The 25,000-nt window shown below is 43.8% G+C and overlaps 1 long non-coding RNA gene across 1 annotated transcript in view; it reads right to left on the reverse strand.

Annotated features, from left to right (window-relative positions):
* Positions 1–25,000, reverse strand: part of LOC127008013 (uncharacterized) — an 89,808-nt gene that overhangs the window by 24,550 nt on the left and 40,258 nt on the right. Inside the window, exon 2 of the long non-coding RNA XR_007760736.1 lies at positions 13,004–13,099. This is a non-coding gene — a long non-coding RNA (uncharacterized LOC127008013). The remainder of the gene's footprint in view (positions 1–13,003; positions 13,100–25,000) is intronic.

Below are 25,000 nucleotides of genomic sequence, written 5' to 3' on the forward strand. Positions count from 1 at the left end.
GAGAGAGAGAGAGAGAGAGAGAGAGAGAGAGAGAGAGAGAGAGAGAGAGAATTTGATTAGATGTTTTTTCTTATTTCTGGGTGACAAAATATTCGCTCGTTTTTTTCATAATATTTACGTCTCTTCCCGCCTCCTCTTATTATTTCCCCACCTCCTCCTCCTCCTCCTCTTAATATTCTTCTTCTTCCTCCGCCTCCTCTTAATATTCTTCCTCTTCCTCCTCCTTCACTCCTTGTTTTCTTCCCGCTCCATATTTCTTTTTTTTCTTCTTTTTCATGTTTCTTCTTTCCCTTCCTCCTTCTCCTCCTTCTTCTCTTCCTCCTCCTCCTTTTCCTCTTTTTCCTCTTCATTCTCTTCTTCGTACTAATTTTCTTCTATTGTTTCCCTGTTTTCTTTTTTTCCAATTCGTTGTGTGCGACCCTCCTACACACACACACACACACACACACACACACACACACACACACACACACACACACACACACACACACAGGTACGTTCATATGTACGTTTTTGATGATGTACACCAAGAATAATGAAGGCGCATTCCTCCATGATAGCAGAGGGTTGTGATGGACGCTCTCTCTCTCTCTCTCTCTCTCTTTTGTCTATCTTGTGTCGCATTTCTGTAAGTTTGTCTTTCTGATTTTACCTTTCTGTATGTTTATTCGAGTCTGTGTCTGTCTGGCTGCCTGTCTCTCCCTCTGCCTCCCCCCTTCTCCCCCTCCCCTCTACCTCCCCCCCGACAAGACAGGTAGACCTAGAGGAGGGAAGTCAAGACGGAGATAATTTCCCTCGCGTAAAAGAGATATTTTATACAACTCGTTTCTCTAAGCGGGTTTACTTAGGGTTATATTCTTTACTAAACATCTCGGCGCCAAGGTTCACACATTAGACAAGGCTTTCGTAGGAGTGGTGGACCTTTCCAGGGGTACTATTATGATCCCGGTGGTAGTTTGACCCTTCTTCTGTACCATGAACCTAAAATAACACTCAGTAGAACCCGCTTGATCCTCTTTTTGGTCTTGGGAAATAATTGATGTAACAGGCGCCAAGGTTCACATAATTGACAGGGCTTTCGTAGGAGTGGTGGGCTTTTCCAGGGGTAGTTCTATGACCCTGGTGATAATTTGACCCCTCTTCTGTGCTATGAACCTAAAATATCACTCATTAGAACCCGACTGATCTTCTTTTTGGTCTTCTGAAATAATTGATGTGAGAGGCGCTAAGGTTCACATTTTGATAATTCTTTCGTAGTAGTAGTGGGCCTTTCCAAGGGTACTTTTATGATCCCGGTGATAGTCTGACCCTTCTGCTGTACCATGAACCTAAAATATCACTCATTAGAACCCGTTTGATCCCCTTTCTGGTCTTCGGAAATAGTCGATGTGCGAAGCGAAAGGGTTTGAGAACACCGACCCATATTCTTAAACATTTCGATGCCAAGGTTCACATTTTTGACAAGGTTTTCATACGAGTGGCGGGCCTTTCCATGAGTAGTTTAATGACCCTGATCGCAGTTTGACCTTTCTTCCGCACCATGAACCTAAAATATCACCCATTACAACCCGACTGATCCCCTTTTTGGTCCTCGGAAATAGTCGATGTGAGGCGGAAGCAGCTGAGAGTACCGAGCTGTGTGTGTGCCCGGCAAGTACAGTTTTTTCCCCGTCGTGTGCTAAGTGGGGAGGAAATTATACCCCGCCGCCCGAGCGAGGTACGATTATTCTCCGCGTGCCATAAATCAAGGTGTTTTTGCATTAGATATAAACTTCATTACTGCAGCTTTTTTTCTTCATCTCGAGCCAAGAGGTGATTTCTGAGCGGCATTTTTCATGGTGTGATTATTTTTGCGTCCTGGAGCCTCGCAATCTTTTTTTTCTTCTCTTCTTCATGACTTCTTTCGGCACTTGATTATTTTTTTCCATTTTTTTCCCCTCAGTGTAAATTGCCTATTGTTACCTGCTGGAGGAGGAGATTATAACCCGAGGATTATTATGCCTTGCCTTACTAGCTGTGGAAAATATGGACTTACCTGAGCGCTTTTTCACTCTTTAGAACATGATGCTTCTTACCTGTAGATATGCTTTATTACCTGGACGCGGACTGACCTGCACTACGTAATTATATATGAGAAATGACACGTTTGTTTTACTCCATTAAGAGACAGACTAAGAGCTGAACGCAGAAACCTAATACCTACGGATATAAAACCAGGATTACGAATATATATGAGCAAACAAACACGTACTTTATATACTGGATTACAAGACGGATTACAAACCATACCAACAAAATAAATCCCTTCTGAAATAAATCCTACGTTACGAATATACATTAAGAAACGAATACATACTTTACTGCAAAACAAGACAAATTAACAGCTAAACCAACACAAAAAAGGTTATTATAATGCACAAATGAAAAACAAAAAAATAAAGGTACATTACGCAGCCATACATAAGGAAATAAATGCATACTTCCCGGCATAAGAAAACAGATTAAGAACCACTACACCAACACCCCCCACGAAAAAAAAGGATCTCACAATACCCAAACGACAAAAACAAACAAAAAAGTATATATAAAAAATAAAACAAAACACGTCACGGTAATTTTGTGGTCCCATGAGAGCGAGAGAGATGAAAAAATAAATTAACCTTCCCGCGTCAGACGATAAGATTAAGCAAGGCCGAGCGAGGAACGGAGGAGGAGGGGCCGCAGCGGGTAAAGAAGAAGGCGCCTTAATGAATTGTCCGGGCGAGATGCGTCCATAAATTGTGTGTATTCCTGTCCACGTCTCCCGGGTTATGAGATCGGCGAAGGAGATAATAGTGTGGAGGAGGTGGAGGTGGAGGAGGGGGCGGAGGTGAGGGAGGAGGAGGAGGAGGAGGAGGAAAAATGTGGATGAGGAGGAGGAGGAGGGGAAGGAGGAGGAGGGGGTGGAGGTAAAGGTGGAGGAGGAGGAGGAGGAGGGGGTGGTGGTAAAGGATGAGGACGAGGAGGGGGTGGAGGTAAAGGTGGAGGGGGAGGAGGAAAACGAGGAGAAAGCAAAATGTCAAGGAAATGCATGCAAGAAAATTTAACTCCACATCTTTCCACCTCCACTATGTATTCTCTCTCTCTCTCTCTCTCTCTCTCTCTCTCTCTCTCTCTCTCTCTCTCTCTCTCTCTCTCTCTCTCTCTCTCTCTCGGGGGCAGGGTCGGGACGTGTTGGTATCTCACGCCGATCCATCAACGCGAAGGTAATCTTAAGAGGAGACGAAAGACGCAATCAATCCTTCGTTTTTTCCCCAGTAACTCCGTTTATCGATAGATGGCAACACCCACTTCGCCCGCGTGAGTTGCCAGGTACCGCCATAAAAATCAAAAGTTTATTACACCTGTCGTAGGAGGCGGAGGAGGAGGGGGAGGGGTGGTGGTGATGGAGGTACAGGTGGGTGGGTCTTCCAGATGCAGGTAAGGTCGCTTCTCCCGTAAGGTCACCGAGGGAGCTTCACCCTTCTCTACGGCGGCGTTCGCGTGCGTGATTACTGTTATTCTTTTGTTAAATGGCGGACTGGACTCCTTCTCTTACGTAAGTTACGATATTCTTATTATTATTTCTCACTGTGTGTTTACGATGGCCGGCCCGATAGTTTGGGCCGGTGCAGGTAATTGGAGGTAATGGAATACGCCCGCAAAAACCTCCTCCGCTCCGCCACTCTCTCGCAGGAAGCTGGAGGAGGCGGAGGGTGTAGGATGTTATGCAAATGGACTCGCGAAAATCGTCCATGAGGGAGGGAGTCGCCGTTCCGTGCGCGCGGCGGCCACAGGCTCAACATAAACAAGGCATCATTATTATTTTCTCTCTGAAGACAATTATTCTGTCGGGCCCTTCAGGTGGTTTATACACACGTGATTTAAGCGGCGAGTTCGAAGCAGTCCCGAGCGCGTACGAATCCCATGAACCAGAGAAGAAGGAGGAGGAGGAGGAGGCGGCGGTTCGCGAGCTTATTAAAGAGCAATAATTAATTTAATATACACGCGCACATTCATCACCTTTATCTATCTCCTGATTCACCTGTCTGATTAATGATTTACATAGTGATTCGGCTATCTGGAGACGGGGCGAGGGAGGAGTAGGAGGAGCAGGAGGAGGAGGAGGAGGGGAAAGAGGAGGAGAGAGGAAGGGGAAGGGGAAGAGAAGCAGCGTGGGATTTAAGAGAACTGAGCTTGAGTGCAGCTTAGAAGGGCGTGGGTGTTGGTGGAGCTGACGGGGATGGTGGTGGGGGAGGGCAGGGGAATGGCAGTGTGTGGGGGGAGGTGGGGGGAGGGGCAGGGGGAATGGCAGGGTGGGGGGAGGGGCAATGGATATGAGGGGAGGGGTAGTGTTGGACATGGGGGAGGGGAGGGCAGGGGATATGGGGTCGGGTGGAGATGGATATGAGTGTGGGGGGAGGGGGAAGGGGAAGGGGATGTGAGTGTGGGGGGATAGGAGTAGTAGTGGGTGTGAGGGGAGGGAGGGATATGGGTGAAGGGGGTGGGAGTAGGGGCAGTGGGGAGGAGGTAGTGGATGGGAGGGAGGACTGAAGGGTATGGTGGGGGAGGGATGTTGGGGGGTAAGGGAAGGGTGGACACCTGTAAGTAAGTGTAGGTGGACTCGATAACAGTGGAGGAGACAGGTGGAGGAGGAGGAGGAGGGGGAGGTAAGAGGAACAGGAAAATAAATGAGAAATTGTGGGTGGTTGAGATATGACAATGACAGCGCAGATGACACAAAAAAGAGATGATGATGATGATGATGATGATGATGATACATGGTGAGAGACCGAGAGCACAAAAAAAGCGAAAATAAAGAAAAAGAAGAGAAAAACGAGAATGAGTATGTATGTATGTAAGTTTGTGTCTGTGTGGAAAGAGGAGGAAGACAAGGAAGTAAGGGCGGGGTGTGTGTGGGTGTGAGGGTGTGGGTGGAGGTGTTTGGGGGTGCAGGGGTGTGTGTGGGGTGAGGTGAGGGTGGAGGAAATACAGGTCCCGGCGGGGCGGTCATTTGAGCTAATAATGAACTAATTGCCGAAGGTGAAAGATGAAAGCAGGTGGTGGGCAGGTGAGAGAGAGAGAGAGAGAGAGAGAGAGAGAGAGGAGAGAGAGAAGAAAAAATCAAGTTAAGAATGAAATCACAATCTTTTCCTCTCTCTCTCTCTCTCTCTCTCTCTCTCTCTCTCTCTCTTCGACGGACGTGCACATCTGTAATCACATCTCATTCCCCAGAAGCGCCCGCCAACCTGTTTCTAATGAGACTTAATTCCATCTCGCAGCACGGCCAGTCGTTACCACAAGCCTATTGTTCTGGAGGTTGCCCGCTGACCCGCACACACCCACGACCCGCCCCGCTGAGGAACGAGGAAATGCGGGGAGCGGGCGAGAGGCGGGGAAAGGTGGGAGGCTGGTAAACAAGAATAAGGGAGAACGGGAGGAGGTGAGAGACTGGCCAAGAAGAGGAAAGATCAAGAGAAGGTGAAAGACTGGAAACGAAGAATATATGGAAGAACGAGAAGCTGTGAAAGAAGAGCAAACAAAAGAATAACCAGCAAACGAAAAGAAGTAAGAACGAGAGATGTGGCAAGACTTGACAACGAAGAATATGAAAGAACAAGAGATGGTGAAAGACTGGCAACGAAGAACAAGGAGAGGCAAGAAGCGAGAAATGAATAACAAACAAGAATAAGTAAGAACGAGAGGTGGAGAAAGAATGACAACGAAGGAGACGATGAAAGACTGACAAAGTAGAATATATAAGAACGAAAGGCGAGAAAAAGCTAAATAAAAAGAATAAGTTAGAACAAGAAGAAGGGAAAGACTGGCTAACACGAACACGTAAGAGAGAGAATGAGAGTGAGGGAGAAAGAATGTGAAAATGCGTACAGGGAAATGGAGAAAGTAGAAAATTAGAAGAAAAGTGTCGGAACATTCGAAAGAGTGAGAAAGGAAACACATGAAGGAATGGGAAGAGCGAAAGAGGAGAAGGAAAAAAAAGACAAAAAAAGGAAAGTAAAAAAAAAAATATGCATACGAAAATCAAAGAAATGAATAACATGGAAGGAGATGTAAGTTAGAAGAGAGGTGAGAATATACAGGAAAGCGAAGAGCGAAAGAGAAGAAGGAAAAAGGACAAGAAATTAAATATGAATAAGTAGTAATAAGGAAAGAAAGAAATATGGATACAAATATCAAAGAAATTAATAAAAGAAGATATAAATTTAGAAGAGAGGTGAGAATATACAGGAAAGCGAAGAGCGGAAGAGAAGCATGAAAATGACGAAAAAGAAATAGAAATAAAACGTAATAAGAAAAAAAGAAAAGATATCCCCACGAAAATCAAAGAAATGAATAAAAAGGAAGAAATAATAGGTTAGGGAACGAGAGGTGTGAATATACAGACATGCAAGAAGATAATGCAAGAGTCGGATAAAAGAATACGAGAAAAAAATAATAATCGTAAATAGAAAGAACGAAAGAGAGGAAAGAATATATATGCGAAGAGGAATAAGTAAAAGATGGAGGAGAGCACGCGCGAGTAAGCAAGGAGGAAAAGAAAGATGAAAGGCAAGAAAAAAAAAGTAAAGGAGAGAAAACAGCGAATAATGGATAAGAGAATAGAGAGAGACAGAGAGAGATAAGAGAGAACATGCTAATAAACAGGACTAAGTAAGAGGAAGAGAAGATAAAGAGACAACGTGGAAATACAAGAAGGAAGGAGAAGAAGAACAGGGAAGGAATAACACAAATGAATAAATACAAATGAGAGAAAATATGAGAATAAAAAAAAAGAAATAAGATGGAAAGAAATGTAAAAGTTAGAGAGAAAAACATGGAAATACAAGAAGGAAATGAGCAACAGGGAAAGACTTGCTAAAATAAATAAAAAAGAAAGAGAAAAAAAAAGAAAAAATAAACGAAGAAAAAAAGGAGGAATAGATAGAAAAGAGGTGAGGTAAAAAAAAAGAAAGGTAAAGCGGAAATGAATGGAGGAGAGGATCAAAAAGTAAAAAAAAAGAATAGCAATAATGAATAAATAAGAATGAGAGAGAAACTGAAAAATTAAACGAAGAAAAAAAGAAGGAATAAGTAGAATTGAGGTGGAAAAGTAAAAAAAAAGATAAAGAAAACATGTCAATAAATGGAGATGATCAGAGGGTAAAAAAAAAGCAAAAACGAAAAAATAAGAATGAGAGAGAAATTGAGAAAATAAACGAAGAAAAAAAAAGGAATAAGCAGAAAAGAGGTGGAAAAGTAAAAAAAAGATAAAGAAAACATGTAAATAAATGGAGATGATCAGAGGGTAAAAAAAAAAAGCAAAAACGAAAAAATAAGAATGAGAGAGAAATTGAGAAAATAAACGAAGAAAAAAAAGCAGGAATAAATAGAAAAGAGGTGGAAAAGTAAAATAAAAAGATAAAACAGGGAAATAAATGGAGATGATCAAAAGATGAAAAAAAATAGCAAAAATGAATAAATAAGAAAGAGAGAAAAATGGAGAAAATATATGAAGAAAAATTTCCCCCACCTGTGTACCTGCTTGCTTGTCTGCGTGTCTGTTTGTCTGCTAGTCTGTTAGTTTGCCTGCCTGCCCAGCCCACCCATGCTCCCGCCGCCGTATAAGGGAAACTAAAGGAAAAAAAAAGGGAGAGGAGAATGTAAAGGAATTAAATGACCTAACCCACGACTTTCCTTTATTTTCTTTCATTTCTTTCACTTATTTTTCTGTTATTCATTTCTCTGTTGTTTATTTATTTATTTTAATTATTTATTACCATTCTCTATTATTCAGTTATTTCAGTTATTATTTCTATTTTCCTCTGTTTCTGATTTCAGCGTCCAATGATTATTACGGAAGAAAAAGTGGAAAGATCAGAGCCAATATATAAACTTTACTAAATGGAGGAAAACATAAGCCTCGTATAATCACACAATAAAAAGAAAACGGAAAGATGGTCGAGTTTGGTGGAAGAAATAATATGTTGTGTGTGTGTGTGTGTGTGTGTGTGTGTGTGTGTGTGTGTGTGTGTGTGTGTGTGTTTACAAAAAAGGAGACAGCTCAAGGGCACACAAAAAAGAAAACAATAATAAAAACAAGCCCGCTACTCGCTGCTCCCAAAAAAGAATCAAGAGAGGTGGCCGAAAGCAAGATCAAATACAGGAGGAGAGGTGTCCTGATACCCTCCTTTTGAAAGAGTTCAAGTCGTAGGCAGGAGGAAATACAGATGAAGGAAGATTGTTCCAGAGATTACCAGCGTGAGGGATGAAAGAGTGAAGATGCTGGTTAACTCTTGCATAAGGGATTTAGACAGTATATGGATGAGCATGAGTAGAAAGTCGTGTGCAGCGGGGCCGCGGGAGGGGGGAGGCATGCAGTTAGCAAGTTCAGAAGAGCAGTCAGCGTGGAAATATCGATAGAAGATAGAAAGAGAGGCAACATCGCGGCAGAATTTAAGAGGTAGAAGACTATCAGTAGGAGGAGGAGAGCTGATGAGACGAAGAACCTCAGACTCCACTCTGTCCAGAAGAGCTGTGTGAGTGGAGCCTCCCCACACGTGAGATGCATACTCCATACGAGGGCGGACAAGGCCCCTGTATATGGATAGCAACTGCGCGGGGGAGAAGAACTGGTGGAGACGATACAGAACGCCCAACCTCGAGGAAGCTGATTTAGCGAGAGAGGAGATATGAAGTTTCCAGTTGAGATTTTGAGTTAAGGATAGACCGAGGATGTTTAGTGTTGAAGACGGTGACAGCTGAGTGTTGTCGAAGAATAGGGGATAGGTGTTTGGAAGATTGTGTCGAGTTGATAGGTGGAGAAATTGAGTTTTTGAGGCATTGAAGGACATAAGGTTCCTTCTGCTCCAATCGGAAATGATAGCAAGGTCTGAGGTTAAGCGTTCTGCAGCCTCCAGTCTGGAGTCGTGTACTTCCTGTTGTGATGGTCTTCTATTGAAAGAAGTTGAATAATGCAGAGTGGAGTCGTCGGCGTATGAGTGGACAGGACAGTTTGTTATGGAAAGAAGATCACTGATGAATAACAGGAAGAGAGTGGGTGATAGGACAGAGCCCTGTGGAACGCCACTGTTGATAGGTTTAGGGGAAGAGCAGTGACCGTCTACCACCGCAGAGATAGAACGGCCGGAAAGGAAACTGGAGATAAAGGAACAGAGAGAAGGATAGAATCCGAAAGAGGGCAGTTTAGAAAGCAAAGACTGGTGCCAGACTCTATCGAAGGCTTTCGATATGTCTAGCGCAACAGAGAAAGTTTCACCGAAACGGCTAAGAGAGGATGACCAAGAGTCAGTTAAGAGAGCAAGAAGATCGCCAGTAGAACGCCCCTTGCGGAATCCATACTGGCGATCAGATGGAAGTTTAGAAGTGGAAAGGTGCTTTTGAATCTTTCGGTTAAGGATTGATTCAAAATCTTTAGATAGACAGGAAAGTAAAGCTATAGGGCGGTAGTTTGAGGGATTAGAACGGTCACCCTTCTTAGGCACAGGCTGTACAAAGGCATACTTCCAGCAGGAAGGAAAGATAGATGTTGAAAGGCAGAGACGAACGAGTATTACCAGGGAGGGTGTCAGCACAGAAGCACAGTTTTTAAGGACAATAGGAGTCACTCGGGTCCATAAGTCTTCTGATGATTGAGGTCAGAGAGGGCATAGAAAACATCATTTGGAAGAATCTTAATAACAGGCATAAAGGAGTCAGAGGGGGGATGAGTAGGAGGAATATGCCCAGAATCTCTCCTGGAAGCAGTAATCATTCCACGGGAAATCGGAAAAGTACATCCTCAGGTCGTCCCACCGAGCTGAAGCAGAGGAGGTCCAGAGGATGTGTGTGTGTGTGTGTGTGTGTGTGTGTGTGTGTGTGTGTGTGTGTGTGTGTGTGTGTGTGTGTGTGTTCTCTTTTGTTCTTATTTTTATTTTTTGCGTCATTCTCTTTTTTTTTTCCTTCGTGTGGGAGCGAGTTCTCATTTAAGTTCCGAGCAGGTCTTAATATGATTGCGCTTTTTATTGCCGTGGAGGTAAAATATTGAGGCAGTGAATGAGTGTGTGAGCGAGCGAGTGAGTGAATGAGTGAGGGAGAGGGAGGGAAAGGGGGGGGAGGATGGAGAATGTGGAGAGAAGAGTTTAAGTGGAAGAAGAGAGAGGGAGAGAGAGAGAGAGAGAGAGAGAGAGAGAGAGAGAGAGAGAGAGAGAGAGAGAGAGAGAGAGAGAGAGAGAGAGAGAGAGAGAGAGAGAGAGAGAGAGAGAGAGAGAGAGAGAGAGAGAGAGAGAGAGAGAGAGAGAGAGAGAGAGAGAGAGAGATGAAAGAAATGGATGAGTGAGGAGAGGAGAGATGACGAAGGGTAAGAGATGGAGTAGAGAGGGATAGAGGGAGAAGAAGGGACGGAATGAGGAATGAAAATGAGATAGCCAATACTGAGAAAGAATAGAGGAGAGAACAATCAAAGAGAGGAAAGGATTTAGATGCAAAAATAAATAAATAAGAGACTAAGAACATTCGCGGAAGAAGGAAAGGAAGAAGGGAAAAAAAGATGAAAAAGAAGAATAAAAAGAATAAGTAAAGGGAAGAGAGAGAAGCAAAAAAGAACAAATAAAGAGAAGATAATACAGGTGAGGAAGAGATAAAGAGGAAAAGAAAATATTACAGTTGAAAAATATATGTAGATAAGAAAGAAAAGAAAAATGATGGAAGAACTTAACCAAGAAGAGATGATGGAGATGATAGTGATGGAGGTGGTGATGGTGGTGGAGGTGGTGGTGGTGGTGGTGGTGATGGTAGTGGTGGTGGTGGTTGTGGGTGTGGTGGTGTTGGTGGTTTGATGGAGAGAGAGAGAGAGAGAGAGAGAGAGAGAGAGAGAGAGAGAGAGAGAGAGAGAGAGAGAGAGAGAGAGAGAGAGAAGAAAAGAACGACAAAAAACGAGAGAACGACAGAGAACGACAGAGAACGAGAAGGAACGAGACAGAGAAATACAGACAGACAGACAGACAGACAGAGAGACAAAGAGAGAGTGTAGAGGTAGGCTAATGATGGGGTATTGATGGGGACAGAGGATGAAGGGGCGATGGAGGTGATGGGTGACGGGGGGTGAGGGGGTGACGGAATGGCAGGTGAAGGGTTGACGGGGTTATGGGGTGATGGGTTGACGGGGTGATGGTGGCGCTGGATGTCGCTTGTCACCATTAATCAAAGAGTATGATGATGGTGATGATGGTGATGATGGTGGTGGTGGTGGTGGCAAGGGAAGGTAAAGGGTAATGATGAGGAAGTGAGTTCATCTCCTTTACCACCATCATCACATTCTCAGCCTCCTCCTCCTCCTCCTCCTCCTCCTCCTCTTCCACCTCCTGCTTTGCTACCATTCTCGTATTTCTTTTCCTCCTCAGTTTCATTTTTCCTCCTCCAGCTTCCCATTTACTTGTTCCACCTTTACCTCGTTCTCCTCCTCCTTCTCCTCCTCCTCCTCCTCGTCCTCCTCCATTGCACTCATTCTTCTCTTTTTTTTCTCTCCCCAATTTAGTTTTTCCTCCTCCACCTTCTCATTTACTTGTTCCACTCTACCTTTTCCTCGTTTTCCTCCTCCACCTCCTCCTCTCCTCCTCCTCTTCTTCCTCCTCCTCCTCCTCCTTTCACCCTCAAAGCCTTTCATCTGCCGGAGGAATCTGGGGGGTGAATGGGTTCTTGTGTGTGTGTGTGTGTGTGTGTGTGTGTGTGTGTGTGTGTGTGTGTGTGTGTGTGTGTTTGTGTGTGTGTACGTACACCCATTACATACACACCCTCACGTAGGCAACCATCCACCCACCACCCATCACTATTTATACCCTAATACACCCCCCACCCCCTTCAGTACCCCCTCCCCCCCCTGCCCCCTCCACCACCCACCCACACACCTTCCTAAGCCCACACTTACCTTGGGGCATAAACACCTTTCCCTTTTCTACCCTATTTTACCTTTTTTACCCCCGTGATCACATCCATTACAAAATTCCATTAAAAGAACAGGTAGGGTGTAATTAGCAGTGACAGGGAGAGAGGGAGGTGGCCGGGGGGGGAGAGGGGGGAGGTAGTAGAGTGGCAGGGAGGTTGATTTAAGGGAGAGAAGAGAAGGGGGGAGGGATGTTGGGAAGGTTTTAGGAGAGCCAGAAGGAAGGGGAGGAGAGGGAAGGGAGCTTGAGGGCACTGGGAAGGGTCTGTGAGGTCTGGAAGGGGGAAGGGGAAGGAAAGGGGAAGGGGGAGGAAAGGGGAAGGGGAAAGGAGGGGGAGAGGAGAGCGAGGGAAGGGGCGGGGGTGGTCAATATATCGCGGGTTGCCTCCTTGTTTGTTTTCTTCTCGGTATGAGGTCACTTGCCCCAGAAATGACCGGTAGCTGCCTCCTCTTTGTTGGAGGAGGAGGAGGAGGAGGAGGAGGAGGAGGAGGAGGAGGAGGAGCAGCAGCAGGAGGTAAGAGGAAGGCAAAGGAGGAAGAGTGGGATGAGGAGGTTGTTGGCTTGTAACGAGACGGCTTTCTGAGGTGCCTTGGTCTACTTAACAGGTATTACTGAGCGTGTTGAAAAGAGGTGGATAATGCAGCGGCCACTCAACTCCACGCCCCTCTCCATTCTTTCCTTCCTCTCCCTTCGCTCCCTTCCCTTCCCTTCCTTTCCTTCCCTGCGACACAATGAAGGCACGAGCGAAGAAAAAGGAACCCTAGTCATGAAATTTAGGTATTAAAATTTTTATTCAATATCAGAAGCGAAAAGAAAAATAATTAAGACAAAAGGACGGAAATAAGAACAAGAAAAATAGTTATATAAGAGAAAAATAGAAGTAGAAGGGAAATAAGAATGACAGTCACATTGAAAAACAAATAAACAAATAATTAAAACGAGAAAGGAAAATGAAAAAGTTTTATAAGAGAAAAAAAACAACAATCCATTTCTAGAAGGGAAACATAACCTGCTTGCTTATGTCAGACGAACTGACTTTTACTTACCTTAAAATGTAAAACACTGCTGCTGGCTTCCCTTCCAAATGATGCTGTGTAGGAAATGAGAGCGCAAACACGACCATCACTGCCTCGCCTTAAACTCTGCAGAAAAAAAAATAATAATCGTATGTTGCGAGATAACAGAATATTTGCCGCGAAGGAAGCGATCGTAAAAAAAATAATAAAGTTCTCATAGGTGGAGGAAAATGAAATGAAACGGAGACAAACATACGAAGTAGTAAAGAGAGTTAGAGAAGAAAGTGGAAAAAAACATAAAAGGGAGAGAAAAAAACCAGAGATAAGAAGAAAATACGAAAATACGACGAAGGCAAATTTGACAGACACACTCAAGATATAATAATTAGGGCAGCGAATCAAGACAAAAAAAATATATAATGAGAAGAGAGAAAAAGAAAAGGAACAAGAAAAAACAAAATTGAAAGAGAAATGTAGATACAAACGAAAGATAAAAATAATACGAGCGATGAACCTGACAAAATATACATAAGATAATGATGATTAGGACAGAAAAATGAAACACGAGACAAAACCAACGGAAATAATGACACTAATTAGGTAACCACAAAAGGTAGCCAACAGGTGTCTCTTGTGGCTTGCCTGTACACACACACACACACACACACACACACTCAGGGGAGGAAAAATGAACAAGCCCTACAAATTAAGGCTCACATATGTTCAAGTAAATGACTCACGAAGCATCTGAACCCTCGCGAGACAGATTCGAAAAGATTTAAAGAGACGTAACACCGAGTAGGGAAAAGAGCGAGAAGAGGGGACGGAGGGGGAAAAAGAAGACGGAAGAGGAGGAGGAGGAGGAGGAGGAAGAGGGGTTAAAAGTAAACGACACATGAGAAAGGAGGAAGTAGGTAAGGAAATGGGGAAGAAAATGCAGAGAGGGGAAAAAGGGAGATTTAGAGAGAGAGAGAGAGAGAGAGAGAGAGAGAGAGAGAGAGAGAGAGAGAGAGAGAGAGAGAGAGAGAGAGAGAGAGAGAGAGAGAGAGAGAGAGAGAGAGAGAGAGAGAGAGAGAGAGAGAGAGAGAGAGAGAGAGAGAGAGAGAGAGGGGAAAAAGTGAGACAATCTGTTAAGCCGTCACCTCACCCCTTTGCGGAGTATATTTTGGTTCCTTCCCGCCGAGTCCGAGGAGGATCAAAAACGACAGAGAAGAGGATTGAATACTACAAGAAAGAGGATCAAATACAACACAAGAGGATCAAATGCGACACGATAGACACAGATGGTAACAAATGCGACGAGGAAAAAAAATGGTAAGAACTTGACATCGTTTCCGACAATTAAGCGGAAAAATAAAGCCAAAAGAAGAAAACGGGAATAAAATGCGAAATAAAGCGAAAAGAAGAAAAATAAAGTGGAGGTCAAACACACACACTAAAAATAAAGTAAAAAAGAGAACAGAATAAAAAAAAAAACGCAAAATATAGCTAAAAGAAAAACCCCCATAAAAAAACGAGAAATAAAAGCAAAAGAAAGAAAACGGAAATAAAAAGCAAAATAAAGTTAAAAAAAGAAAAACAAAAAAACGCCAAAAAAAGGTCACAAAAAAGAAAACGGAAAGAAAATGGAACATAAAGATGAAAAAAAAGACTAAATAGAAAAAAAAACGCAAAAATAAGCCAAAAAATATAAAACGGAAATATAATGAAAAATAAAGATAAGAAAGACAAATATAAAACAAAGGAGAAAACGGAATTACTCGAGAAAAACTAAAGTCGAAAGAAGAAAACGGGAATAAGCAAACGCATATTCAATCACAGAAAACGGCAACAAAAACTAAATAAAGGAGAGAAGAAAACAAATGAAGACACACCTCACCTTACCAGGCTTAAAATAGGAATGAGATCGAAACCTTTTTATTTTTATTTTTTTGTGCATATATTAAAGAATCGAGTCCCCTGCATCGGTAAACGGGTGAATAATAATAATAGAGGAACGAATACGAGTTTGCAGTAATTATGGCCGAAGTCTGAAGGTCGTCGGAGGTAAAATTCAAGGAGTAACATCGCGGCCGACAGTAAACAAGCAAAAAAAAAAGAAGAAAAAAAAAACATAAAAAGGGACACAGAAAAATTTATTACGTAAGAAGTGTAACAAGATTCTTTAAGTTCGACCACCTCCTCCACCTCCTCCTCCTCCTCCTCCTCCTCCTCCTCCTCCTCCTCCTCTTCTTGTTATTTTTCCGCCTCCTCCTCCTCCTCTTATTTTTCCGCCTCTTTCTCCTCCTCCACCTACAATCTTCTTCTTAGCCTTCTCCTTTCTTCTCTTTCCTTCTTTTTTTCTTTCTCTCATTCTCCTGTCTCGTATTTTCTTCTCCTTTCTCTCCGGCTTCTCATTTCTTCTTCTTCTTCTTCATTTTCTTCTTCTTTTTTGGATTTCTGCTCCTCTTTATTCTCCTCCTCCTCCTCCATCTCCTCCTCCTCCCCCTCCTCCTCCTTCTCTCCCTCCTCCTCCTCCTCCTCCTCCTCCTCCTCCTCCTTCGCGGCAAAATAATAGTCTTCCAAACGCAGGTCTGCAAACAGGAGCAGGAGGGAGTAAAAAAAAAAAAAGAAAAAAAAAGAACTAGAATCATGCAGAGAATTTAGGGTTGCATGAATTTTTTCCTGTTTTTTCCCTCTTTCTCTTCACTCTTTCCTCCTTCTTTACTTTTCTTCTTTTTTCTTCTTCCTCTCTTCTTTTCTTCTTTCTTCTTTCTTTTTCTATTTTATTTTCTATTCTCCGTCTCCTCCTTTTTAATTTCATCACAATCATCACCTTCTTCTTATTCTGCTCTTTCTCTTTGTTTCTTCAATTTTCTCTTCTTCCTCTTTTTCTTCCCTTTCTTCTTCTTCTTCTTCTTCTTCTTCTTTTTCTTCTTCTTCTTTCTCTTCTACTCCTCATTTCCTGTCTCTTATTTTTCTTCTCCTTTCTCTCTCTTCTCCTACTTCATTGTTATCGTATATATCATCCATCTTTTCCTCCTCCTCCTCCTCCTCCTCCACTCCTCCTCCTCCTCCTTCAGTCCTCCTCCTCCTACGCATGTCTTCTGTGAACCAGTTTATGTAGACAATTAAAAACCTCAACTATTTTTTTTTTATTAATGCTAAACAAACAATGCCTGACCTTCGATTCTTTTTTTATTCCTTTCCTCATTATCTATACTCGTCCGGCCTTTTATTGAGTTATTTATATTTTTATTGTTATTTTTTTATTTTGTTTTTGTTTTTGGGTGTACCAGGGGAGATTCGAACAGGTGAGGAGGTCCACCCACAACCAAAAAAATAAAAATAAATAAATAAAATAAAATAAACAAATAAATAGCAATAAAAAGTAACAAAGAAAAAAATAAAGCAGTAATAAAGAAGAAAAATAAGAAAAAAACATTCACATACTCACAAACTCTTCAATCCACTCCAAAAATCCACTTCTCTTTCCACCCTCGTTCCTTTGTCTCTACTGTCTACATATTTTCTTATCTACTTCTCTCTCATTTTCACTTCCTTGCATCCACCCACTCCACCCCACTCACTGTCCTATCCACTGCCTCTAGCCCACCTTAACATTCACCCACCTTTCACAACCACACCTCATCCAATCACCCACTCACACACACACACACACACACACACACACACACACACACACACACACACACACACACACACACACACACACACACACACACACACACACACACACACACACACACACACACACACCTTTATTTGCCCTACATGAACCATCACTAAACACCTATCCACACATCCTATCTTTCATCCAGTTCCACTCTTCCACTTTCTTTCTCACTCACCTTCATTCACCTACCCACACACCTGTCATCCTATCCACCCACATCCACCGAAAAAACCAAGACCGCAAAGTATCCACCTATTCACTCCATCCACTCCACCTTGTAGCAAACTGTCCAGTTCCACCTTACGCAAAACAGAACATACTCTTAGTCCACCCACTCGGCCACTCCACACCCACCCACTCCACCTGCCGGCCACTCCCTCTCTCCACACTCAGCTGTCCGCCTAATCTCCATGCTCTAAACTACTTGAATTTCCGTTCCTTATTTTATTTTTCTCTTTTCTGCTTCTTCATTTTATTTTTGTTTCTAATTTCTTACTCGCCTTTCTCGTCATCGTGCTCTTCCTTTTCCTTCTTTTCCTCCTCCTCCTCCTCCTCCTCCTCTTCCTCCTCCTCCTCCTCTTCCTCCTCCTGCTCCTTCTTTTCTTTTTCACTTCACCTGGATCTTTCTCCATCAGTTTTCACCTTCCTTCCTCTCTCTCTCTCTCTCGTGTATATACCTTCATGAACTACACATTTTAGGCGTTGTGATAAGACTTAATTTTTCCTGTTTCTCTCTCTCTCTCTCTCTCTCTCTCTCTCTCTCTCTCTCTCTCTCTCTCTCTCTCTCTCTCTCTCAGACAAGATGAAGAGGCAAAAGGACACAGTTGGATTAATGTTGAATATATTTCTTGCTTAACAGAAATTTATGTAACTTAATCAATTTATCCTTCCTTTTGGGGCAATCGCGCGATCAGTCCGCGTTTTTATGTCCCTGGTTCCTCTTTCTTTCTTTTTTTTCTTTCTATCTCTTCTTCCCTGCTTATGTTCCTCCTTTGATTCGCTCTTTGTTTGTTTTCCTGGTTGTTGTGTGATTTTGGGAGTGTGTGTGTGTGTGTGTGTGTGTGTGTGTGTGTGTGTGTGTGTGTGTGTGTGTGTGTGTGTGTGTGTGTGTGTGTGTGTGTGTGTGTGTGATCTTGTGGTTTTAGATTGGTCCTTTAAATTTACACACACACACACACACACACACACAGACATACACACACACACACACACACACACACCTCAGGAACGGTCGCTTGTTCATATGTTTCTTTCCGCTGAAGAAAAAGGCGTTTCTGTGTGTGTGTGTGTGTGTGTGTGTTAATGAAAATAACAAACCGTCTACTACTACTACTACTACTACTATTACTACTACTACTACTACTACAAATACTACTACTACTACTACTACTACTACTACTACTACTACAACTACTACTACTACCACTACAAATACTATTACTACTACTACTACTACTACTACAACTACTACTAGATTTTAGATGTAAGGTCAAGGAAAAGAAGAAAAAAACAACAATAACAGAGAAAACGAACGGATGAACACAAATATAGAAGAAAGCGAAGAAAAGAAAAAAAGGAAGAATGGAAGAAAGGAATAGAGGGAAAGGAAGCAGGAGATAAGAAAGAGCAGGAGATGGATGAGAACGGAGGGAGCGAGAAGAAAGAAGAAAAAGAGAATAGAAGAAAGAGGAGGTGGGGGCGGAGGAGGAGGAGGAGGAGGTAACTGGACTGCCTTGCGTCTCGGCGGGGTGCAGCAAATAAAGCCCTTAATGGTATATTTGTTTTCTTATCTTATTTTTTTTTTCTATTTCTGGGTCGTATTTAAGTTTACGTTACCTGCTGCACCTACTCCACCCACACCCACACCCACCCACACCCACACCCACCTCCACCCACACCCACACCCACACCCACCCACACACTATCCACCCATAATTCCCACTCGCATTCTTACTAACACAACCAACTCCCACACTCCCACTAACATTATCACCCACACCCACTAAGATTTCCACCCACACCCACTAACATTTCCACCCACACCCACTAACATTTCCACACACACCCACTAACATTTCCACCCACACCCACTAACATTTCCACCCACACCCACTAACATTTCCACACACCCCCACTAACATTTACACCCACACCCACTAACATTTACACCCACACCCACTAACATTTACACCTATACACTCCCACTTACTCCTCACACACACCCTCACCCACATCCTTATACCCACAAGTTCCCGCCACAAGGTACCTCCCATATTTTTCTCCTATACCCACACTGTCTATCCACACTCTACCCACATTACCACCCATACCTTAACCCACACCATCCACACTTCCACCCTCAACACCTCCCACATCCTCCACCCACTCTGAACACCTGTATTACACTCAGTCCACCTACAGCCGATCCACCACCTATAACCACCCCCAACTCCTTCATCCACGTACATCCATCCACTTCTTCCACTAATCCACAATGTAACACACAGCCACCCACCCACACCCACGACACACGCACACGTTACTCCACCTACATACTCCTCCACCCTCATCCTAACCAAACACTGCACCACACTCCACATAAACATCCTCTAACTTGCCCCTCATCCACATAATCACATGCCACTCACATACCTCCGATCACACACACACACACACACACACACACACACACACACACACACACACGCACACACACACACACAAACACACACACACTCGTCACATGCCTTCCTTCCCACGCCACACCCACGCCCACACCACACCCACGCCCACACCACGCCCGGACATTCCAACGCACTCCATTACTACGCATCAAAAGTAAGGTAACACCCTCCCCTCCCCCCATCTCCTTACGCCCACTTCTGAAGGTCGCCACCCCTCCCCCCTCCCTCTACTCTTCCCCCTCCTCCTCCTCCCTCAACCATCTGATTCTTCATCTCCCCCCCTTGCCCCCTTTCTCTTCTTCTTCTTTCTCTCCTTTCCTTATGCCCTGACTTATTCATCACCCTGTCCTGTCTCTCTTTCTCTCTTTTATATTTTTTTCTGCCCTATCTCATTCAATTCTTTTTTTCCTTTATGCCTTCCTGTGATACTATTTCTCTATTTGTATCTTTATTCACGTTTTTTCTTTTAACTTCCTTTCTAATTCTCTAACTCTCTCATTCACTCATTTCTTCCACCTATCTCTTCTTCTTTTTTCTCCTTTCCTCTTTCCACTGATACTTTTTTCTATTTCCATCTTTATTCACATTTATTGTTTTCACTTTCTCATTCTCTCATTCTCTCATCCTCTTTCCCTTCCTCTCTACCTATCTATCACCGTCCCTTCCCTCCTCCTTTCCTACCCATCGACCTCCTCCTCCTCCTCCTCCTCCTCCTCCTCCTCCTCCTCCCTTTCACTTCCCTTTATCCGTTCCATCTGGTTTGCCTTTTATATATTTTACCTGTCCGTCGCGTGTCCTCCCATTCGCTTACCTGGCAAAGTTCACCTGTCGTTTTTGCTCCCTTCCACTTGACCTTTTCTTCTCTTCTTCTTAGCCTTCTTTTTTGACTTATTTTTTCACGTACGCCCTTTGTTTTTGTCTTTATTTTTTGTTTATTTTTTACTCCTATCTTTGTTTTCATTTCTATTTATTTCATTCACTAATTTTAACGTCATTTCATTTACCTCACGATTTTTTTTTACCTCGTTTTCCTTTTATAGATTTTCACATTCATTCTCGTATTATTATTTCTTTGTTTTCTGTTATCGTTTTTTTTATCTTATCTGCATTTATCTGATTTACTTCATTTTTATCCTTATTTTCTTGTTCATATTTACTTTATTTTTAGTTTTATTGACACTACTTTTTTCTTCCTTTTCTCTATTTACTCTTTTCTTATCTTTCGTTCAGTTCACGTCTTCAATGTTGTTCACTTTTTTTCCTTCTCCTTCTTCCTTACTTCACCTTCAATACTTCTCCAGGTGCGCGTCTTACCCCCCTCCTCCTCCTCCACCACCACCTCTTCCTCCTCCTCCTCCTCTTCCTTCTCCTCCTTCATCTCCTCCTCTTCCTCTTCTCCGTCTCTTTAAACTCTCTCCCTTGACCACCAAAACGAAGAAACTGGTAATATTTTCCTTTCACACTTCTGTTCCTCTCTCTATTTTTCTTACTCATTTCTCGTTCCTCCTTCTCCTCCTCTTACTGTTCCTCCACTTCCTCTACCACCTCCTCCTTCTCCTCCTCCTCCTCCTCTTCCTCCTGCTCCTCCTCCTCCTCCTCGTCCTCTTCTTCCTGCACGTCCTTCTACTTTTCCACATTTTTACAATATTGTGTTTTTCTTCTCTCTCTCTCTCTCTCTCTCTCTCTCTCTCTCTCTCTCTCTCTCTCTCTCTCTCTCTCTCTCTCTCTCTCTCTTCATCTCTTCCACTTACACCCCTCTTACCACATTCATCTCCTCCTCCTGCTCCTCCTCCTCAATCGCGTTCGGTACGTAATGAATGGCCAACAACTTTCTGCAGTAAGTAAAGAAAAGGATCTTGGAATCACTATATCAAGCGATTTAAAGCCCGGTCAGCATTGTTCAGAGGTAGTTAAAACTGAAAACAAATTGGTTGGTTTCATCAGACGAGTCTTTAATAATAAATCGGAAAAAGTAATATTAAAAGTGTATAATTCGTTGGTTCGACCCCGTCTAGAGTACTGTGTACAGTTTTGGTCTCCCTACTACAGAAAAGACATAGAAAACTTGGAACGGGTCCAACGAAGAGTAACAAAGATGATTCCTAGGTTGAGAAATTTATCATATGAACAAAGGCTTAAAGGAGTAAATTTATTCAGCCTATCAAAACGAAGAATGCGAGGCGATCTAATAGAAGTGTTTAAAATGTTTAAAGGATTCAGTGATATTAATGCGGAAGATTACTTTACAATTGATCGATCAAATAGAACAAGAAGAAATCACAATTTGAAGATAAGTGGTAAAAGATTCTCGTCGCACGAAGCTAAACACTTCTTCTTCAATCGAGTTGTTAATGTTTGGAACTCTCTACCTTGTGATGTCGTTGATAGTACAACAGTTACGGCCTTCAAGAATAGATTAGACAAGTATTTTGAATCCAACCAGCAACTAAGATATTACTCATTGTCGTAATAACGTTAAGTTCTTTCGAATACTGGTGTCCCGGTTAGTGGTAGCAGTAATGGTAGTTTTTTCCTCTTTCTTACATAAATTCCATGCAGTTTTTCCATGCTGCATGGTTCTTTTTCCTTTCCTGCCAGCTTTGGCTGGAGGGATGGGGGGGGGGGGGGATGAGCCCTCGCCTTTGCTGTCCTTCATCTTCCACCTTTGATTAGATAGTTAGTGTAGCTTGTCACAAACAGCCTCGTAAGGACCAACAGGTCTGCTGATGTTTGTTCTTCCTTTGTGTTCCTTTGTTCCTCCTCCTCCCCCCCCCCCTCCTCCTCCTCCCCAAGGTCGACAGGTGGTGGGGCGTGGGTGGTTCTCGCTCCACTTCTTGCTCGTCCGTGTTCGTGTTCGTGTGTGTGTGTGTGTGTTAGAGAGAGAGAGAGAGAGAGAGAGAGAGAGAGAGAGAGAGAGAGAGAGAGAGAGAGAGAGAGAGAGAGAGAGAGAGAGAGAGAGAGAGAGAGAGAGAGAGAGAGAGAGAGAGAGAGAGAGAGAGAGAGAGGGGGGGGGGGGGACGCGCAGCAATATTTAATTAATGGACAAGAAGTAGAACATATATTTACGGCGTGTGATTTCTAAAGCTTTTTTTTTTGCGTGTGTAAAATTGAATGTATGAATAGAATGTTTTTTTTTTCTTTCTCTCTTGTTCTCCCCCTCCCCCCCCTCCTCCTCCTCCTCCTCCTCCTCCTGCACCTGCCCCTTCTTCTCGTCCTCCTTCACCTTCTCGCCTTCCTCCTCCTCCTTCTGCACCTCCTTGCCTTCCTCCTTCTACACCTTCTCCTCCTCCTCCTCCTTCTGAACCTCCTCGTCCTTGTCCTCGTCCTCGTCCTCCTCCTCTTTCTACTGCAACTCCTGGTCCTACTTTTACTCCTCCTCCTCCTCCTCCTCCTCCTCCTCCTCCTCCTCCTCCTCCTCTCCACCGTCTTCCTTCCTCCTCCTCGGCCCTTATCAAACACCGCCCTTAAGGATCTCTCAGTGTACCTGGCCGCCCCAACAGGTAACCTCATTATATACCAAAAGCTTTTACGTTCGTTGCTTGATCCTCCTCCTAGACTCCTATGATGCCACGTGTAGTCCTCTTCCTCCTCCTCCGTCTCCTTCTTCGTCTTCCTTTGTCTTCATTTATTTCCCTTATCTCTCATTATACTGTTCTATTTGTTTCCTCTAACCCATTTTAGCATTAGTCAGGATTCATTTTCCTTATTTCTGTTTTCTTTCTCCTCTTTTTCATCTTTATCTTGTTTTTCTTCCTCTTGTCATTCTCTTCATCTCCCACGCAACCATTCTATCCCATCCTTCTCTTCTTCTCTCTTCTCCCTAATTACTCCTCTATTTAATCTCTCTTCTTCCCTCTTCTACTATGTTACTCCTCTGTTTCATCCTTCGTTTCCTCCTCTTATCATTCCCTTCATCTCCCACGTTACCATTCTATCCCATCCTTCTCTTTTTCTCTCATCTCCCTAATTACTCCTCTATTTAATCTCTCTCTTCTTCCTTCTTCTTCTACCATGTTACTCCTGTTTCATTCTTTTCCTCTTCCTTCTCCTGTCATTCCCTTCATCTCCCAGGCAACCATTCTATCCCATTCTCTTCTTCTCTCATCTCCCTCGTTACTCCTCTATTTAGTCTCTCCTTCCTTCTTCTACCATATTACTTCTTTGTTTCATTCTTCTCTTCTTTCTTCTCCTGTCATTCCCTTCTTCTCCCATATTACGGCTCTACTTCTTCCCTCCTCGCTCTAGCTACTGCAACAACGACTCATTCTCCCTAACCATTACCCCTTCCCCTACTCCGTCCCTTTCCCCTTCCCTTTCCCCTTTACCCTCCTGGTCTCCCCTTCCCTGCCCTCCACGATCCATCATCCGCCTAACAAGAAGCTGGACAGGTTAATGTTATGCCCCCACCAGGTGTAAACAACTGCTTAAAACCCTCGACATAGGTGCTACTCCTTCTTTGCCTCCACCTCCACTACCTCCTCCACCCTGCCTCTACTCCACTACCTCCCTCCCTCTCCTCCTTTTGGCAACGCTAATTAACACACACAGGTGAAAATGGGAGGGGAGGGGCAAGGGGGGGTACAGGTAGTCGCGCCTCCACGCTCAGGTAACTCAATGTAAATCACGGTAAATCAACATATCATTAACTTGGATCTCACCTGCGCATCGATTAGGCGATTTAAACCTCTTCCCAGGAATTTGCTAAACGTTCAAGCGACCATAATGAGCGGGGTTCGAACTTGGGCCGCCGATCACGTTAGATTTATCGAACGTAACCCGCGGAAAATATTAAAATGGGCGAGATGAAGGAAGACTGTTGGAGGGATGGATGTACGAGGAGGAGGAGGAGGAGGAGAAGGAGAACGAAGAGGAGGAAGGCGAAGAATGTGGGAGAGAAGAAGAACGGTACAGATTAGCGAGGAGAAAGAAACAGAAGTGGAAGCGTGGAGGAGGAGGAGGAGGAGAGAGGAGAAGAGTGGTACAGATTAGCAAGGAGAAAGAAAAGTGGAGATGTGGATTAGGAGGAGGAGGATGAGGACACGTGTAAGGGGAGGGAGGGAGGGAGATGTGGTAAGCAAGGAGATAGCCCGGTGGAGGTAAGGAAGTGGTAGTGGAGGTGGAGGAGGCAGGTGGAGGTGGTGATGAGCTAGGCAAGTGAAGGTGAGAGTGAGGAGAATTCAAGTGAGGTGGAGCTAGCAAGGTGGAGGTGGAGAGAAAGAGAGAAAGGTACTAGACAGGTGGAGGTAGCAAGGTAGGTGGAGATGAGGTGAAGGTGGAGGTGAGGTTAGGTGGAAGACATGTGGAGGTAACAAGGTGAGTAGAAGTGGAGGTGCAGGTGGAAGTGGAGGTGGTGGCGTGTGGAGCTGGATAAACTTGTTCCCGCTTGACGGAGAGACGCGGGCAGGGCAGTACTTGATAAGGGGAGATAAGGGGAGTCTATCTCACGCGGGGCAGGTGGAGAGAGAGAGAGGGAGGGAGGGAAGGAGGGAGAGAAGGAGAGGGCAAGGGTGATAAATACAAATGTGGAATCTTTGTTGCGTGCAGGAAGAGGAGGAGGAGGAGGAGGAGGAGGAGGAGGAGAAGGAGGAGGAGGATCATGTTTAAAAGAAGTACGATAGAAGGCGAAGTAGAAAAGATGAAAATGTGAGAATGATGTTGAGGAGAAAA

This window comes from Eriocheir sinensis, chromosome 36 (genome assembly GCF_024679095.1).
Source record: "Eriocheir sinensis breed Jianghai 21 chromosome 36, ASM2467909v1, whole genome shotgun sequence".
Classification (NCBI taxonomy): Eukaryota; Metazoa; Arthropoda; class Malacostraca; order Decapoda; family Varunidae; genus Eriocheir; species Eriocheir sinensis.